This window comes from Scyliorhinus torazame, chromosome 5 (assembly GCF_047496885.1).
Source record: "Scyliorhinus torazame isolate Kashiwa2021f chromosome 5, sScyTor2.1, whole genome shotgun sequence".
Classification (NCBI taxonomy): Eukaryota; Metazoa; Chordata; class Chondrichthyes; order Carcharhiniformes; family Scyliorhinidae; genus Scyliorhinus; species Scyliorhinus torazame.
In genome coordinates, this window is record NC_092711.1 from 98995622 (window position 1) to 99011962 (window position 16341).

Sequence of the window (16341 nt, forward strand, 5' to 3'; positions counted from 1 at the left end):
GAGGGAGATAAAGTTGCGAGGACACGGGATAGAGCAGGAGAATGGGATTGACTGGATTGCTGTAGTGAGCTGGCATGGTTCAATGGGTGGAATGGCCTCCTCTGTATCATTCTGACTCTATGGCTCTTTCCAAGAAATTCTTAAATCCTTACAGTGCAGAAGGAGCCCATTCGGTCCATCGAGTCTGTACTGACCCTCTGAAAGAACACCCTACCGAGGCCTACTCTCCCACCCTATTCCCGTAACACGACCTCGCCTTTTGTATACAAAGGGACAATTTAGCACGGCCAATCCACCTAACCTGCACATTTTTGAGAGAGGCAGCACGGTAGCACAAGTGATTAGCACTGTGGCTTCACAGCGCCAGGGTCCCAGTTTCGATTCCCCGCTGGGTCACTGTCTGTGCGGAGTTTGCACGTTCTCCCCGTGTCCGCGTGGGTTTCCTCCGGGTGCTCCGGTTTCCTCCCACAGTCCAAAGACGTGCAGGTTAGGTGGATTGGCCATGCTAAATTACCTGTAGTGTCCATAAGGGTTGGGGGGGGTTGTTGGGTTGTGGGGATAAGGTGGAAGTGAGGGATTAATGTGGGTCGGTGCGGACTCGATGGGCCGAATGGCCTCCTTCTGCACTGTATGTTCTATGTCATCTATGTAACTGGAGCACCCGGAGGAAACCCACACAGACTGGGGAGAATATGCACAGTCCACACAGCCTTTCCTGTAATTGTACCTTGTAATTTAACTCTGGGCGTTCAGATATCACTCAGGTAAATCTGTGCTACACTCCCTCCGAGGCCATTCTATCATTACTCAGGTTTGTTGCCCAGAACGGAACACAGTTCTCCAGGTTTGGTCTAACCAGGGTTTGTGAATCTCGGGGCTTTTCCAGTCACACTGAGACCTGAAATCTTCCCTCACAGATAGAACAGACAAACCTTTTACCTTCCACACCCTGATGCTGCTGATATTCAGGTTCTGATGAATGGAGTGACTCTGTCAGATCGTGATACGATGTTTGGTTTAAGTTTCCCGTCTGTCAATCCTCCATTTCAAGTATCCTGCAAATGTACAGTACCATCACCTGTCACAGTTAACCTCTCCGAACAAATGATTCACAGGAGCATTAGAGCAGATTTACGAGAGATAGCTCAACAAGCATTCTCGCTGAACTAATTTTATTGTTTACACAAAGTGGCACAGTTCTAACTTTCTGAACACATGCACAGTCATTGTTTAAAGTTTCAATCTGGTATATATAAACACGCACTCTCACCTACCCTTACAGGCACCTCTTATCTTGTTATTGTCCACTGTCCCTATCTGTTACTGAGACAGCCGTTACCTCCTGTTCCTTGTTATTGAAGCTCACTGTCCTTGCGAGAACACAGCTGCAAATTCTGCTGACTTGTGCGTTCAGTTTTACAAAGGTCAATTAGAATTTTAGTAACAATCTGTAACCCCGTTTCTGTTGTTTTATTCAGTCTGAAACTTCATTCTTACATCACATCATAACGGGCAGTTCAGATATTTACGGGCAGCACGGTAGCATTGTGGATAGCACAATTGCTTCACAGCTCCAGGGTCCCAGGTTCGATTCTGGCTTGGGTCACTGTCTGTGCGGAGTCTGCACATCCTCCTCGTGTGTGCGTGGGTTTCCTCCGGGTGCTCCGGTTTCCTCCCACAGTCCAAAGATGTGCAGGTTAGGTGGATTGGCCATGATAAAATTGCCCTTCGTGTCCAAAATTGCCCTTAGTGTTGGGTGGAGTTACTGGGTTATGGGGATAGGGTGGAGGTGTTGACCTTGGGTAGGGTGCTCTTTCCAAGAGCCGGTGCAGAATCGATGGGCCGAATGGCCTCCTTCTGCACTGTAAATTCTATGATAATCTATGATAACCTTAACATGTACTATTTATTTCCTCTTCACACAGTCCAGGATAGACAACCACAGCATTCTCTCCACCTGCTCCATGGTCCAGGATGACCGCTCGTGCTCCCTGGTCCAGGATGACCGCTCGTGCTCCCTGGTCCAGGATGACTGATCGTACACCCTGGTCGAGGATGACCGCTCATACACCCTGGTCCAGGATGACCACTCCTGCTCCCTGGTCAAGGATGGCCACTCCTGCTCCCTGGTCCAGGATGACCGCTTCTGTTCCTTGGACCAGGACGACCACTCCTGCTCCCTGGTCCCTGGTCCAGGATGACCGCTTATGCTCCCTGGTCCAGGATGGCCATTCCTGCTCCCTGGTCCAGGATGACCGCTCATGCTCCCTGCTCCAGGACGAACACTCCTGCTCCCTGGTCCAGGATGGCCATTCCTGCTCCCTGGTCCAGGATGACCGCTCATGCTCCCAGCTCCAGGACGAACACTCCTGCTCCCTGGTCCAGGATGGCCATTCCTGCTCCCTGGTCCAGGATGACCGCTCATGCTCCCTGCTCCAGGATGAACACTCCTGCTCCCTGGACCAGGATGGCTGTTCCTGCTCCCTGGTCCAGGATGGCCGTTCCTGCTCCCTGGTCCAAGACGACCACTCCTGCTCCCTGGTCCAGGATGACCACTCCTGCTCCCTGGTCCAGTATGGCCATTCCTGCTCCCTGGTCCAGGATGACCGCTCATGCTCCCTGCTCCAGGACGAACACTCCTGCTCCCTGGTCCAGGATGGCCATTCCTGCTCCCTGGTCCAGGATGACCGCTCATGCACCCTGCTCCAGGACGAACACTCCTGCTCCCTGGACCAGGATGGCCGTTCCTGCTCCCTGGTCCAGGATGGCCGTTCCTGCTCCCTGGTCCAAGACGACCACTCCTGCTCCCTGGTCCAGGATGACCACTCCTGCTCCCTGGTCCAGGACGACTGCTCCTGCTCCCTGGTCCAGGACGACCGCTCCTGCTCCCTGGTCCAGGATGACCACTCCTATTCCCTGGTCCAGGATGACCGTTCCTGCTCCCTGGTCCAGGATGACCGCTCCTGCTCCCTGGTCCAGGATGACCGCTCCTGCTCCCTGGTCCAGGATGACCGCTCCTGCTCCCTGGTCCGGGATGACCGCTCCTGCTCCCTGGTCCAGGATGACCGCTCGTGCTCCCTGGTCCAGGATGACCGCTCCTGCTCCCTGGTCCAGGATGACCGCTCCTGCACCCTGGTCCAGGATGGCCGCTCCTGCTCCCTGCTGTACTTTGACCAGTGTTGTCATCAGCAGTCGCTCAATTCGAGGATGGCGTCTACTCAGGTTTGTGGTGTTTCTGCCCTGGGTCTTCATGAGTCTAAACAGAGTAGCAGAGTATTGGACACATGGGACAGGACATCCCATCAGACAGTGGGATCCAGAGAGCAGAATTTGCTTCATATTCTTTCCTCTGCTGCTGTTCTGCTTCATCAATCAGGCACCTGGGTCTCTACAAACCAGGGTCATGGATGTCAAATTACCCAGATTCTAGGGTAATGCAGTTTAATGGTCACAAAGAATAAAGAAAAGTACAGCACAGGAAGAGGCCCTTCGGCCCACCAAGCTTGCACCAACCATGCTGCTCTTCTGAACTAAAAGCCCCTACCCTTCCGGGGACCATATCCCTCTATTCCCATCCTATTTATGTATGTTTCAAGGCGTGCCTTAAAAGTCACTATCATCCCTGCTTCCACTACCTCCCCCGGCAGCGAGTTCCAGGCTCCCACCACCCTCTGTGCAAACAAATGTGCCTCGTACATCTCCTTTAAAGCTTGCCCTACACATCTTAAACCTATGCTCCCTAGTAATTGACTCTTCCACTCTGAGAAAAAACTTCTGACTATCCACTCTGTCCATGCCCCTCATAATCTTGTAGACTTCTATCAGATCGCACCTCAACCTCTGTTTTTACAGTGAGAACAAACCAAGTTTCTCCAACCTCTCCTCATAGCCAATCCCTCCATACCAGACAACAAGCTGGTAAATCTTTTCTGTATCCTCTCTAAAGCCTCCACATCCTTCTGATAGTCTGGCGACCAGAATTGAACACAATATTCCAAGTGCGGCCTAACTAAGGTTCTATAAAGCTGCAACATGATTTGCCAATTTTTAATCTCAATGCCCCGGCCGATGAAGGCATGCCTGTCTTATACCTTCTTGACTACCTTCTCCACCTGTGCTACCACTTTCAGTGACCTGTGTACCTATATACCCAGATCCCTCTGCTTATCAATACTCTTGAGGGTTCTGCCATTTACTGTATATTTCCCATCTGTATTAGACCTTCCAAAATGAATTACCTCACATTTCTCCGGATTAAACTCCATCTGCCATCTTTCCGCCCAAGTCTCCAACCAATCTATATCCTGCTGTATTCTCTGACAGTCCTCATCGCTATCCGTAATTCAACCAACCTTTGTGTCATCCGCAATCTTACTAATCAAACCAGTTACATTTTCCTCCAAAACATTTATATATATTACAAACAGCAAAGATCCCAGCACTGATCCCTGAGGCATGCCACTAGTCACAGCCCTCCATCAAAAAAGTACCCTTGCACTGCTACCCTCTGTCTTCTCTGACTGAGCCAGTTCTGTATCCATCTTGCCAGCTCACCTCTGATCCAGTGTGACTTCACCATTTCTACCAGTCTGCCATGAGGGACCTTACAAAGACTTTACTGAACATAGAACATACAGTGCAGAAGGCGGCCATTCGGCCCATTGAGTCTGCACTGACGCACTTAAGCCCTTACTTCCACCCTATCCCCGTAACCCCTCCTAACCTTTTTCTTTTGGACACTAAGGGCAATTTAGCATGGCCAATCCACCTAACCTGCAAGTCTTTGGACTGTGGGAGGAAACCGGAGCACGTGGAGGAAACTTACGGAGAGAATGTGCAGACGCCGCACAGACAGTGACCCAGCCAGGAATCAAAACTGGGACCCTGGCGCTGTGAAGCCACATTGCTTGCCAATTGTGCTACCATGCTGCCCATGTAGTCCATGTAGACAACATCCACTGCCCTCCCCTCATTAGTTATCTTCGTCACTTCCTCGAAAAACTCGATCAAGTTAGTGTGACACGACTTCCCCTTCATAAAACCATGTTGCCTCTCACTAATACGTCCACTTATTTCCAAGTGGGAATAAATCTTTTCTTGAAGAATCCTCTCCCATAATTTCCTCCCACTGACGTAAGGCTCAATGGCCTGTAATTACCTGAATTATCCTTGCTACCCTTCTGAAACAAAGGAACAACATTGGCTATTCTCCAATTCTTTGATACCTCCCCTGTAGGCAGTGAGGATACAAAGGTTTCTCTCAAGGCCCCAGCAATTTCCTCCCTTGCCTCTCTCAATAGTCTGGGGTATATCCCATCAGTCCCTGGAGACTTGTCTACCTTAATCCTTTTCAAGGCCCCCAATACCTCCTCCTTTTTGATCCCAAACTATCTACACACCCTTCCCAGACTCATCATCTACCAAGTCCTCTTTGGTGATTGGCCATGCTAAATTGCCCGTTAGTACCCAAAAGGTTAGGTAGTAACTGGGTTACGGGGATAGGGTGGCGGCGTGGGCTTAAGTAGGCTGTTCTTTCCAAGGTCCGGTGCAGATGCGATGAGCCATATGGCCTCCTTCTGCACTGTAAGTTCTATAATTCTATGAAATTCGCATTGAGTATGCAGGCCTGTTATAGTTTGGGATTTGGGAAGAATTGGCGATGATGAATTACATTTATTTCTGTATGTTACAATGTCATACTGAAATGCTGCAGATGAATTCCGATTATATTGGCACTTGATGGTGTTAGGCGCAACATTCAGACATATAAGTATTGAATCTTAGCATTGGAATTCCCAACGGAAATGCTCACTTTGCAGGTTCCAATGCAGTGTGTGAGACCACAGAATTTTTGATAGGTCCAAACTCCCTGACCACAAACGCTTGAAGAGTAGTTGCGCAAACGTGGGCTAAGTGCCGACGCATAATTGCTCCCGTTTCCTTTCCGATCGGGTGTCGGGGTTACGGTGAGCAAATATTAACTGTTTGCACATCACAATGGCGGAAAAGTTACCCAGCATTCCTGGCAGTGGAGAAAGCCCCCTATCTACAATACAGGAGACCGGGACGCGTGCGCAGTCTCTCACAGTTTCGGGCATGCGCAGAGTGAGGGATGACGCTGAACAGAGGTTGGTTTGTTGCTCGGCCGCCGGTGGGCGGAGCGGGTTCATTAACATTCCGTGTGGGCCACAAACCCCGAATAACAACCTGCAGGTCCCGCGGTTACAGCTCGAGACTTTTGACCGGAAATAGGCCCAGGTTAAAGGCCACCATCTTGATTCCTTGGCGAATACGGTGCCTGAGGGGCCATCGTGGTGGCACAGAGAGTGGGCGGGGCTTCTGGGCCCCAGTGACCAGGAGAGAAAATGATTGTATCGCTGATTTTTGTTCTCGCTCTGCCCAGAACTGCATCCAGGCAGAGGCGAGGAAGAGGGAAAAATATTGGAATGGAGGAAAGAAATGGTGAGATGGGTTTGAATTTCAGCCCAGGGAGGAGAGTGTGCGCGCGACAGGGAGTTACAGCTTTGGGGAAAAATGTTCCATAGAAACTAGACTTGTCTGTTCTGTGTTTCTATCCTCTGTTCTAAGATCAGCCATGATCCCATTGAATGGCGGAGCAGGCTCGAGGGGCCAGATGGCCTACTCCTGCTCCTAGTTCTTATGTTCTTGTAATGAAAAGTTTTGTAATCTCCTTTCCAGGCTTTAAAAAAGGAGGATGAATAGAAGAGGACAGAAAGGGATATCATTGCAAAATCTGACAAGATTCATCAGGATCTGAATATCAGCCTTTGAATGTAGAAGGAGAAATGTTTGCTTATTCTGTCTGTGGGAGAAGATTTCAAACATAAGTGTGACTGGAAAAGAACCAGGACACACACACACCCTGAATGAGAGTGTATCAGTGAACTGACTGTGGAAAGAGCTTGAACCAGTTGGTACAGTCTATTAAAAAATCACACCATTCACAGTGAGGAGAAACTATACATGTGTTCTCTGTTGATACGACTTCAATTGATCATCCAACCTGGAAAGACACAAAAGATACAGGCACCATGGAGAAACCGTGGAAATGTGGGAAGGGATAGAATTATCCATCACGGCTGGAATACCATTGACGCACTCACATTGGGGAGACCAATGGAATTGTCGGGATTATGGTAAACGATTCAATTCTCAAAACCAGCTGGCAAACCATCAATGCAGTCACACTGAGGAAAGGCCATTCACCTGTTCTCTGTGTGGGAAGGGATTTACCCAGTCAGCCTGTCTCATGTCACACCAGCGATTTCACACGGAGAGGCCCTTCAGCTGCACTGACTGTGGACAGAGGCTCAGGCATTCATCCCACCTCAGCAAACACCAACGTTTTCACACAGGAGAGAGACTGTTCACCTGTTCAGATTGTGGGAAGCGATTCACCGTATCCTCTGACCTGCTGAAACACCAGCGAATTCACTCTGGGAGAGGCCATTCACCTGCTCAGTATGTGGGAAGGGATTCACTCAGTCAGCCAACCTGGTGGTACACAAGCAAATTCATACTGGGGAAAGGCCATTTAGCTGCAATTCCTGTGGAAAGAGGTTAAGGTCGTCATCTGAACTCACTGCACATCAGCGAGTTCACACAGGGGAGAAACCATTAACTTGCTCTGTGTGAGAGAAGAGATTCGCTCAGTCATCCCACTGCCTGACACACCAGCGAGTTCACACGGAGGAGAGGCCATTCACCTGCTCTTCCTGTGGAAAGAGGTTCAAGCATTTGGGCAACCTCAAAGCACACCAGCGGGTTCACACTGGAGAGAGACCGTTCACCTGCTCCGTGTGTGGCAAAGGGTTCCATTGGCTATCCAGCCCGTTGACACATCAGCGAGTTCATAAATAACTGCAGGGGTTGGGTTCTGCTGTTATTACTGCTGTTAATCACATCCGGGATTGACAGTCTGACAATACTGAGTTCGTTTTTGATGATGTTAACAACCCTTAGAGCTAGATGGAGTTTCATATACTGGACTTGTCACTGGTTTTCGAGACTTGCAGTGTCTCTTTTTAAAAGCACCATCTGTGATCAGAACTCTCAACAGGATCCTGTTTATAATAAAATTATAAACTTTTACTTCAACCTTAATTGATGTAAAATCTACAAATCAAATCTGAAAGGCTCCACTGACTAACATCTCCAATTAGAAAGTGCTGACTAATTCATGCTGACAGTTCTTACCGACTTACACATTGCACAGTGATACCTCTGTCAAGAAATTAAATGAGAAATGGTAAACAAAACAGTAATGTTTTTCACAGACACATCAATAAAAGCTTCAACAATCAACATTGATATTGATGGTTTGGAAGTCACTGAGTTGAATCATTTCTGACAGCAGCAGCAACATTTGGTAAAGGTGGAACCCACAACACAGACTGGTTTGAGACCCACTCAGCAGAGATGTCATCTGTCATTGGAGCACCCGGCAAAGATGGAATTCCAGCTGAACTGATCAAACACGGAAAGTCCCATCGACTGTCACACTTACATGACCACCTCCTCCTCTGTTGGACAGTAGGGTCTGTTCCCCAGGATGTGTGATGCAAAAATCATCACAATATACACCTACTATATTCCCTGCCATGTACACACATGGCTGTGTGGCAACATTTGGCTCCAACTCTTATCTGCAAATTTGCTGATGGCACAACCATAGTGGGTCGGATTTCGAACAACGATGATCGCATGTCCACATTGACTCTTACTAATTTTTACAGATGCGCCTTAGAAAGCATCCTATCTGGCTGCATCACAGCCTGGTATGGCAACTGCTCGGCCCAAAACCGTAAGAAACTAGACAGTCGTGAGCACAACCTATTCCGTCACGCGAACCCGCCTCCCATCCATTGATTCTGTCTACACCTGCTGCCTTGGGAAGGGGGGCAGCAGAATCAAAGACTCCTCCCATCCAGGTTATTCTCTCTTCCAACCTCTTGCATCGGGCAGGAGATCCAGAAGTCTGAGAACAGGCACTAACAGATTCAAAAACAGCTTCTTACCCACTGTTACCAGACTCCTGAATGACTCTTGCGGACTGAACTGATCTCTTCACGCATCTTCTGTACTGAGTAGTACTGCACTCTGTATGCTTCACCCGATGTCTATGTCTACATATTTACTTTGTGTATTTATTGCATATCCTATGGTTTTCATGTATGGAATGATCTGTTTGGAATGTACGCAGAATAATACTTCTCACTGTACCTCAGAACACGAAACTAGACTTGTCTGTTCTGTGTTTCTATCCTCTGTTCTAAGATCAGCCATGATCTCATTGAATGGCGGAGCAGGCTCGAGGGGCCAGATGGCCTACTCCTGCTCCTAGTTCTTATGTTCTTGTAATGAAAAGTTTTGTAATCTCCTTTCCAGGCTTTAAAAAAGGAGGATGAATAGAAGAGGACAGAAAGGGATATCATTGCAAAATCTGACAAGATTCATCAGGATCTGAATATCAGCCTTTGAATGTAGAAGGAGAAATGTTTGCTTATTCTGTCTGTGGGAGAAGATTTCAAACATAAGTGTGACTGGAAAAGAACCAGGACACACACACACCCTGAATGAGAGTGTATCAGTGAACTGACTGTGGAAAGAGCTTGAACCAGTTGGTACAGTCTATTAAAAAATCACACCATTCACAGTGAGGAGAAACTATACATGTGTTCTCTGTTGATACGACTTCAATTGATCATCCAACCTGGAAAGACACAAAAGATACAGGCACCATGGAGAAACCGTGGAAATGTGGGAAGGGATAGAATTATCCATCACGGCTGGAATACCATTGACGCACTCACATTGGGGAGACCAATGGAATTGTCGGGATTATGGTAAACGATTCAATTCTCAAAACCAGCTGGCAAACCATCAATGCAGTCACACTGAGGAAAGGCCATTCACCTGTTCTCTGTGTGGGAAGGGATTTACCCAGTCAGCCTGTCTCATGTCACACCAGCGATTTCACACGGAGAGGCCCTTCAGCTGCACTGACTGTGGACAGAGGCTCAGGCATTCATCCCACCTCAGCAAACACCAACGTTTTCACACAGGAGAGAGACTGTTCACCTGTTCAGATTGTGGGAAGCGATTCACCGTATCCTCTGACCTGCTGAAACACCAGCGAATTCACTCTGGGAGAGGCCATTCACCTGCTCAGTATGTGGGAAGGGATTCACTCAGTCAGCCAACCTGGTGGTACACAAGCAAATTCATACTGGGGAAAGGCCATTTAGCTGCAATTCCTGTGGAAAGAGGTTAAGGTCGTCATCTGAACTCACTGCACATCAGCGAGTTCACACAGGGGAGAAACCATTAACTTGCTCTGTGTGAGAGAAGAGATTCGCTCAGTCATCCCACTGCCTGACACACCAGCGAGTTCACACGGAGGAGAGGCCATTCACCTGCTCTTCCTGTGGAAAGAGGTTCAAGCATTTGGGCAACCTCAAAGCACACCAGCGGGTTCACACTGGAGAGAGACCGTTCACCTGCTCCGTGTGTGGCAAAGGGTTCCATTGGCTATCCAGCCCGTTGACACATCAGCGAGTTCATAAATAACTGCAGGGGTTGGGTTCTGCTGTTATTACTGCTGTTAATCACATCCGGGATTGACAGTCTGACAATACTGAGTTCGTTTTTGATGATGTTAACAACCCTTAGAGCTAGATGGAGTTTCATATACTGGACTTGTCACTGGTTTTCGAGACTTGCAGTGTCTCTTTTTAAAAGCACCATCTGTGATCAGAACTCTCAACAGGATCCTGTTTATAATAAAATTATAAACTTTTACTTCAACCTTAATTGATGTAAAATCTACAAATCAAATCTGAAAGGCTCCACTGACTAACATCTCCAATTAGAAAGTGCTGACTAATTCATGCTGACAGTTCTTACCGACTTACACATTGCACAGTGATACCTCTGTCAAGAAATTAAATGAGAAATGGTAAACAAAACAGTAATGTTTTTCACAGACACATCAATAAAAGCTTCAACAATCAACATTGATATTGATGGTTTAGAAGTCACTGAGTTGAATCATTTCTGACAGCAGCAGCAACATTTGGTAAAGGTGGAACCCACAACACAGACTGGTTTGAGACCCACTCAGCAGAGATGTCATCTGTCATTGGAGCACCCGGCAAAGATGGAATTCCAGCTGAACTGATCAAACACGGAAAGTCCCATCGACTGTCACACTTACATGACCACCTCCTCCTCTGTTGGACAGTAGGGTCTGTTCCCCAGGATGTGTGATGCAAAAATCATCACAATATACACCTACTATATTCCCTGCCATGTACACACATGGCTGTGTGGCAACATTTGGCTCCAACTCTTATCTGCAAGTTTGCTGATGGCACAACCATAGTGGGTCGGATTTCGAACAACGATGATCGCATGTCCACATTGACTCTTACTAATTTTTACAGATGCGCCTTAGAAAGCATCCTATCTGGCTGCATCACAGCCTGGTATGGCAACTGCTCGGCCCAAAACCGTAAGAAACTAGACAGTCGTGAGCACAACCTATTCCGTCACGCGAACCCGCCTCCCATCCATTGATTCTGTCTACACCTGCTGCCTTGGGAAGGGGGGCAGCAGAATCAAAGACTCCTCCCATCCAGGTTATTCTCTCTTCCAACCTCTTGCATCGGGCAGGAGATCCAGAAGTCTGAGAACAGGCACTAACAGATTCAAAAACAGCTTCTTACCCACTGTTACCAGACTCCTGAATGACTCTTGTGGACTGAACTGATCTCTTCACGCATCTTCTGTACTGAGTAGTACTGCACTCTGTATGCTTCACCCGATGTCTATGTCTACATATTTACTTTGTGTATTTATTGCATATCCTATGGTTTTCATGTATGGAATGATCTGTTTGGAATGTACGCAGAATAATACTTCTCACTGTACCTCAGAACACGTGACACTCAATCCAAATCCAACAATATACAAAGGCACTCACAGCGCTGAGGTTTGAACCCAGTCCCGGGTCATTGTCTGTGTAGAGTTTGCACATTCTCCTCGTGTCTGCGTGGGTTTCACCTCCACAACCTAAAGATGTGCAGGTTAGGTGGAGTGGCCTCGCTAAATTGACTCTTAATTGGTAAAACTTATAATTGGGTACTCAATTTATTTTTAAATATATATATATATATATATATATATATATATAAAGGCAATAGAGAAGACCCTAAAAATTACAGGAGTATCACGTTCCATCGTGTCACAGGGAAGGCCTTTGCTAGTCACGTTTAAAAGGCTCCATCTATTTGCAGACTGTGTATCTAGGAGCACAGTGCGGTTTCTGTGCTGCATTTCTATCGTGAACATCATCTTACATAGAAACAAACATAGAAAATAGAAGCAGGTGTAGGTCATTCAGCCCTTCAAGTCATTCATTATGACCATGGCTGATCAATACCCTGATCCCGCCTTCCCCTCATATCCCTGGATCCCGTTGGCTCCAAGAGCTGTATCTAATTCCTTGCTCAAATTACACAATGTGTTAGTCTCTCTCTGGGTGAAGAAACTTCTCCTCACCTCAGTCCTGAAAGGTTTACCCTTATTGCGACCCGGCGTTCTGGACCCCCCACCATCGTTGATTATTTATACAGCAAGATCCCGATTGTTGATGCAATAGGCTTCAGACTGTTAATGCAATGGTATCTTGATTGTTAATGTGTGGGTATCCTGAATCTTAAAGAGATAGGAGTCTGATTAATGTAGCAGGATCCTCATTGTTGATGAAGTAAGATTCTGATTATTGTGATCGTATCTTAATTATTTGTACATTATGATCCTGATTACACTCCCCAGAGAGTCCTTCAATTGGCCACACCCACCAACAAAAAACAACTGAGAGGCTTTAAAGGAACCTCACGGCAGCCATTGCTGTTTCAGAGCTCCCAATGCCAAAATCCCATCTCGCCAACACCATTGGGGGTCATGACCCTCAGTTTGGGAAGCTCTGACTTGCACTGAGATTAGAAAATGGGAACAGGCTTTTAAAGCTTTTTAAAAATTCATTTACAGGATGTGGTTGGGCCAGCATTTATTACCAATCCCTGGTTGCCCTTCAAAAAGGTGGTGGTGAGTGGCCTTCTTTAACTACTGCAGTCCTTGCTGTGTCGGTACACTCACTGTGCTGTTAGGGAGGGAGTTCAAGGATGTTGCCCCAACCTCAGTGAAGGAGCGGCGATATATTTCCAAGTCAGGGTGGTGAGTGACTTGGAGGGGAACCTCCAGGTGGTGGCGTTACCAGCTTTCTGCTGCTCATGTCCTTCCAGATGGCAGTGGTCGAGGGTTTGGAAGGTGCTATCTAAGGAACCTTGGTGAGTTACTGCAGTGCATTTTGTAGATGGTACACACGGCTGCCACTGTTCGTTGGCGGTGGAGGGTTTGAATATTTGTGGAATGAGGAGCAATCAAACAGGCTGCTTTGTCCTGGATGCTGTTGAGCTTCTTGAGTGTTGTTGGAGCTGCACTCACCCAGGCATGTGGGGAGTATTCCATTACACTCCTGAATTGTGCCTTGTGGATGGTTGACTGGCTTTGGGGGGTGAGGAGGCGAGTTATTCGTCGTAGGATTCCTAGCCTTTGACCTGCCCTGGTAATCGCAGTATTAATGTGGCTAGTCCTGTTCAGTTTCTGATCAATGGCACCCCCCCAGGGTGCCATTGAATGTCAAGGGGTGATGGTTAGATCCTCTCTTGGAGGAGATGGTCATTGTCTGGCGTGAATGTAACTTGCCACTTGTCAGCCCAAGCCTGGATGTTGTCCAGGTCTTGCTGCATTTGGACAAGGGCTGCTTCATTATTTGAGGAGTCGCGAATGGTGCTGAACATTGTGCAGTCATCCGCAAACATCCCCACTTCTGACCTTATGATAAATGCAGGTCATTGATGAAGCAGCTGAAGATGGTTGGGCCGAGGACACTGCCCTGAGGAACTCCTGCAGTGATGTCTTGGAGCTAAAATGGTTGGCCTCCAACCATCACAACCATCTTCCTTTGTGCCAGGTACGACTTCAACCGGTGGAGAGTTTTCACCCTGATTCCCATTGACTCCAGATTAGCTGGGGCTCCTTGATGCCATACTCGGTCAAGTGCTGCCTTGATGTCAAGGGCAGACACTCTCACCTCACCTCTGGCATTCAGTGTTTTTGTCCATGTTTGAACCAAGGCTGTAATGACTGCAGGAAGACATCAATAGTCTGATCAGCGGGCCAGAAAAGTAGCAAACGGAGGTCAATCCAGAGAAGCACGGGGTAATAAATACATTTGGGGAAATACAAATACGTCAAAGGGAAAGAATATGAATGGTATGATAGTGAGGTGTAGAGGGACAGAGGGACGTATAAGTGCCTGTCCACAGATCCCTGAAGGTGACAGGAGAGGTAGATACGGTGATTGTAAAGGCAGAGAGGATACTTTGTTATTCACGGGGACACAGAGTACTAGAGCAGGGAATATTCCCAGCAATTTCTGTTGGAGGAAAGACCTGAAACCCCTCTCTCCACAGATGCTGCCAGAGCTGCTGAGTATTTCCAGCATTTTCTGTTTTTATTCTAAGATCAGGGAGGTTATATTGGAGCTGTCCAAAACACTAGTTAAACCACAGCTGAATTACGGAGTACAGTTCTGGTCACCACATTACAGGAAGGATGTGTTCATACCAGAGAGGATGCAGAGGAAATTGACGAGGATGTTGACACAAATGGAGAATTTTAACAATGAGGAAAGATTGGAGAGGCCGACGTGGTTTTCTGTGGAATAGAGAACGCTGAGGAGAGATGAACTAAGGTGTTTAACATTATGAGGGGCCCGGATAGAATGGATAAGAAGGATCTATTTCATGAACAGATCAATAACCAAGCGGTTTAGATTTAAAGTAATTAGCAGAGGATTGGGAGTGGAAGGGGGATAATGGATCTCTATGTCTATTCGGAACACTGGATATGCGTTATCCCTTCTCAGTTCCCAGATAACAGAGGTCAAGTCTGCGCATTTTGGCAAAGTCCAGTTGAACTTTATTTGTCAGCTGTGCCACTGGGAAACTTGTTTTTAATACTAAATTTAGAAAGAACTAGCCCTGCAGCAAGCTAGTCAGATTAATTGTCTTTCACGAATACAGAAGTTGAGTTTTCATTCAAATCATCATACATAAGATAAAATAACTGGGTAATTGTGATTAGCAAAGTGAACAGCAAAGGTTTCAGAAATATAGATGGAGTGAGCAAGAAGAGAAACAGAACAGAGCTACAGAAGCACTTTTCCATTCCGGTAAGTGATTCTTAAGAGAATTGTTATCTCAAAGTCTGGCCTTCTTTTTACTGCGGATTGGCTTTAACTAATTTATAATTTACTCAATTCAACCAAAGTGTCTGTCCATCAATTTAAGTGATGTAGGTATTTGAATAGGTAGCTGTAATTTTCCCATTCCATCGCTTGCCAATTTTCCAAATTATTGACACCTGCATCTCAACATTAATTAGAAAAAACACAGCTTTCAGGGCATTATGACCTTAGACTGTCTATTACCAGGGAAACAGGACTGCCCGTGCTGGAAAAGCAGCAGCATACACTGTGGTCTTTTAGCTACTTGGCGTCACTGACCTTGCTTGGCTCAAGCAATTTGCGAATGTTAAAATCTAGGTTTAATGAAAGAAAATTGAAGTGTATGATCTGGATGAACCCTTAATGGGTTTCCAGCTAATTTGCACTCAAATAATGCTTAATATGCTGAATGATTTCTCATTTAACCCTTTTACCTTTATCATCTATAGCTGACTAGAAAAGCCAATTTCTATCAGGGAAATCATTTCAGTGGTGGGAGTCTAGAACTTGCTGTGTGATAGGGTCATCGAAGCAGAAATCCCGATCACTTTAAAATAAATGTCTTGGATATCCAATTGAAGGACTGGGACATACAGGGCAATCGGCTGAGATCTGCAAAATGGGATGAAGCTGAATAGCTCCACTTCAGCCAGCACACACACAATGGGCCAAATGGCCTCTATCTGTACCGAAACTTTGAGGTTTTTACTCTGATAGTTGGAGTTTGTTTCTGATGATAATAGCCTCGAAGGGACTGGAGTTTAACATTCTCGATATTGGTGAAATAAATCAGCTGTTTTAAACACGTTGTAGATTCTTGTCTTTCCCGCCTGAGTGTTTAACATCACCTGGCTGGAGCTCAGAAAGCACAATCTCACCTCATAGAATCAGAGAATTTACAGTGCAGGAGGGGGCCATTCGGCCTATCGAGTCTGTACCAGCCCTGGGAAAGAGCATCCTACTTA

At 46.9% G+C, this 16341-nt stretch overlaps 1 protein-coding gene and 1 long non-coding RNA gene across 2 annotated transcripts in view; one reads left to right on the forward strand and one right to left on the reverse strand.

The window, feature by feature from the left end:
- Nucleotides 1-16341, reverse strand: part of LOC140419119 (uncharacterized) — a 439103-nt gene that overhangs the window by 47503 nt on the left and 375259 nt on the right. The window lies entirely within an intron of this gene.
- Nucleotides 6135-16179, forward strand: LOC140419141 (uncharacterized). Its single transcript, XR_011945557.1, has 2 exons — nucleotides 6135-6462; nucleotides 6700-16179. It is a non-coding gene; the product is annotated as an uncharacterized lncRNA (long non-coding RNA).